At 42.5% G+C, this 4,002-nt stretch overlaps 1 protein-coding gene across 1 annotated transcript in view; it reads right to left on the reverse strand.

Moving 5' to 3' along the window:
- LOC308686418 (disks large homolog 4) overlaps positions 1 to 1,314 on the reverse strand; it is a 31,554-nt gene extending 30,240 nt beyond the window's left edge. The window contains exon 1 of the mRNA XM_081394846.1: positions 1,268 to 1,314. The gene's annotated coding sequence lies outside the window, so the exon portion shown is untranslated. The remainder of the gene's footprint in view (positions 1 to 1,267) is intronic.
- Between the last annotated feature and the right edge of the window lie 2,688 nt (positions 1,315 to 4,002).

Here is a 4,002-nt window from a genome sequence, read left to right on the forward strand (position 1 = left end):
AATTATGCGAGCGCACTAAAGAACTTTACATGGCATACTTGCGTCCTGTCGTCATCATCTATGTGGGCTGCATCTTGACATTGATTGGTTTGTAACACGTCAGCAAGTTGTAAATTCGGTAGGTAACTTTGACAAGAATGAATGAACAGACGCATATTGTTGCCACTGTACTGTTATTATTACACATTACTCATGTTATTATGAGCTGCTGTGGAAAACACTGGATCAAGAGCTGCTCACTTGTAAATGAACACAACAGTGCAGCGCTTCACTCTGAAACGAGCATCAAACTATATATTTATATAGTTATAAATACAGATCATGCAGTGCTGTCAGAAGTTACAGCATCCATGCATGAAATACATACATACGATGTTTTTTTCTCAAAAGAGCATGTTGGTGGATCTTCTCCTAATTTTAAAGTACACCCTTTTTGAGACATATCCTTTCATGTGAGGTGTATAAAAGCTGTTTGTGGATGTAAAAGGTCTGCAAAGTTTCAAAGATTAAAGTGCAGATAAATGGATTTTTTGTCTCCTAAAAGAAAGTGATTCTGAACTGAAAGAGTCGTCAGTAATTCAGTCTCACTTCCGCTGAGTCTACGTAGGTTTGTTACTCATTTGCATAATGCCCGCCTCTGGTCTTGATTGGCTGAACAGCGTCTCTTTGCTCCGCCCTCAAACACTGTAGTTTATCTGAGACTGGAAGAGTTTGGTTCGTGTTGTTCGTGTCGAGAAGATGCTGTTTTCTGCTGAAAAAGCAAATCCACTTTGATGAGATTGATACGGTAAAACCCACGCCATCGTTACTGTTCGTATCACTGTGATCAAGAGTTTCAGATCACTGAGATTCAGATATGATAATGAGCGTTTGCATTCTGACCAATCAGAGCAGAGCAGCTCTCAGAGAGGCGGGGTTTAGAGAGACTAAATCTTTATCGAAGCGTTTCAGACACTGAGAGGAAAGAGCTGATGCTGCAGTGGAGATTACAGTGGAGATTATGAGAGAATTAAAGTGTTTTTTTTTTTTTTTACCTTGGATGTATGAGAACCTGAAACAACTGTGGTTGTTTCACAACTCTAAAACAACATTAGGAACTTTTAAAATAGGATAATGGGGCACTTTAAAAACTTGTGTGTCACCCTGGAATAGCCTATTTGACAATGGGCTTAGAATGCATTAAAAAATGCAGAAAAGTTGATTGTGACTCACACTGATGTCGACGACTATAGAGTATGGTAAGAGTATGGTAAGAGTATGAGCTTACCAGAGTGGAGGTGGCGTAGTACGGCGCGTGGCCACTGGGGAGCAACACTGGCTGCAACACACACAACAGCAGGACTAGTTACAGGAGAGGACGGGTAGTTACACAACTGAGACTGACGCGACACTGGACTGAAATGTGAGACATCATTCAGAGTGTTGTTCTATATGAACATTCTGCATTTATCGAAATAAAAGTTGTAGTAAAGTGACCCCTTATATGATGACATCACAAATGTGAGCCCAGCAGCAAGGAAGAGCATGCGGTCATGGCTACTATTACTCCTTTATTTAAGTTGTTTTGAAGGCACTTTCGGTATGTAGATGTAGCTATATTATCATTTCTCTGCATATTTAATTGTTGTATCTTATATCCCAGATGTAAATTTAGTTTTCTTTGTTTCGTGAATTGCACAATCTGTTTCTGATATAGTTGATGATAACTATGTAATGTAAAAGCCTTTGTTATGCTTATGCGAACATGTAATTGACTCTGACAAGGCGTTTGAGATAAAGGGCAGAACAGTAAAACGAAAATCTTCAGTGACCAACTTCTAGTTTCTAACTCCACGGCTAGCCCATAAGGTGATCTTCCTCCAAGTCTGGATCACAGAGGCAAGCATCTAATGCATCATGTTCGTTACGGCGCTCACGAAGCTCATCGGCCGTAACCACAGCTGCTGCAATGGCTAGAGCAGAGGCTGAAGCGGCTAAAGCGGAAATAGCGTTTGCTAAGAAATAAAGTGAACTTAAAATACAACAAGCACAGCTTGAGGCATCACTAGAGACTTTAAGGCTGCTAAAAAGAGCTGCAGCCATTCAAGCAAAAGCAGAGGCTTTAGAAACAGCTGCAGAGCAAGAAAGTAGAGAGAATTCGAGTGTAATAGACCTACCTTTAGTGGATACAACAGGATAGTGGATAGTGCTATAGATTCACAAATGCCAGTGCTGGATGGGCCGTTTTATGATAATGGAGGCATAAACGTTTCAGAAGTGCAACAACCACAGACTACTGAATCCTACTTGCAGCAGGAGGGCCAGTGTGGTTTTTATGCCATACCACCCAAGTCTCAGCCTGTCGATGCAGAGTGTGTGCAGTACCCTACCATTTCGCAATCCAAGGATGTACAGTTTACACGCCCGGCTCAGCATGAGGCGTACTTCAGGTCACCTCGAAGATGTGTATCACCCACGATCTGCACCATTTCCAGGCAGTGAGGAAAGGAGCGGAGACAGAAGCGTGCCACTCGGCTATTATCAGACTCAGTCAGCTACACCTTTACAAGATGGACAGTATCAAGGTAATCAAGGTAATCTGTACGCAAATAATCAAATGTCTGATGTCGTCAAGTTTATTGCAAGACGTGAATTAGTGTCTACCGGCCTTACGCAGTTTAACAAACATCCAGAGACTATCAGAGCATGGAGGGCATCCTTCATAAATGCCACTAAAGACCTTAACCTCTCACCTAGCGAGGAGATGGATTTGCTAGTAAAATGGCTGGGGTGTGAGTCAGCTGAGCATGCAAGACAGATCAGAGTTGTGCACATTAACCATCCGTTACAAGGGCTCACTCTGATTTGGGACAGACTTTATGAAACATATGGCTCACCGGAAATGGTAGAAAGTGCTCTATTTGCTAAACTGGAGAGCTTCCCAAAAATAGCAAACAGAGACAGTCACAGTCGCACGAGCTGGTTGATTTGCTCATGGACATCCAAGCAGCTAAGCAGGGTGGTGATCTAATGGGTCTTTCCTATCTAGACACACCACAGGAAGTATATCCGATAATTCAGAAATTGCCATTCAGCTTACAAGAGAAGTGGCTCACAGTGGGATCTAAGTAGAAAGAGGACTGCAGAGTTTCCTTTCCACCCTTCAAGTTCTTAGTAGACTTTGTGTGTCAGCAAGCTAAAATGCCCAACGATCCAAGTTTCTTTCTTACAGCTGTACAGGAAGAAACTCGCAAACCAAACAGACAGTTAAATAAATCTGTTTTTCCCAGAGCTGTCATCACACACAAGACCCAGGTCTCCTCTGAGAATTCATCAGCTACCAGTGAACTCAAAAATAAGGTAAATCTATCAAAACAGTGCTTTCTACACAATAGGCCTCACTCTCTGTTCAGATTTTGAGGATTCAAGATGAAACCTATGGAAGAGAGAAAGTCATTGATCAAACAACAAGGCATATGCTTTAAATGTTGCAGCTCCATATTCCACATGGCAAAGAACTGTGATCAGGATGTTAAGTGTTCAGAATGTGGCAGCGTTACCCACATGGCTGCGCTCCATCCAGGCCCAGCACCATGGATGAAAGAACCACAATTCCTGACATCGGAGGATCACGAAGTGAGTAAGGACGTACCTGTGGAATCTGAGGTTTCCTCAGCTTGTACCAAGGTATGTGGAGACAGTCAACTTCCACACTCATTCTCCAAGGTATGTCTTGTGAAAGTATTTCCTGTCCACCAAGAAAGTCCACCAAGAAAAGGCAGTCAAAACGTGTGTGATACTAGATGATCAAAGCAACAGATCACTCGCAAGATCAGAAATCTTCGATCTGTTTGGCATAACAGAGTGTAACGTAGCCCACACTCTCAAAACATGCGCAGGCACAGTCGAAACAGAAGGCAGGCTAGCACGAGGCTTTCAAGTGGAGTCCTTTGATGGAAGCTTAGTCTTACCCTTACCAGTGCTACTTGAGTGTAACGAAATTCCAGACAATCACTCTGAAAT

This window comes from Scardinius erythrophthalmus (genome assembly GCF_964197995.2).
Source record: "Scardinius erythrophthalmus genome assembly, contig: HAP1_SCAFFOLD_261, whole genome shotgun sequence".
NCBI lineage: Eukaryota > Metazoa > Chordata > Actinopteri > Cypriniformes > Leuciscidae > Scardinius > Scardinius erythrophthalmus.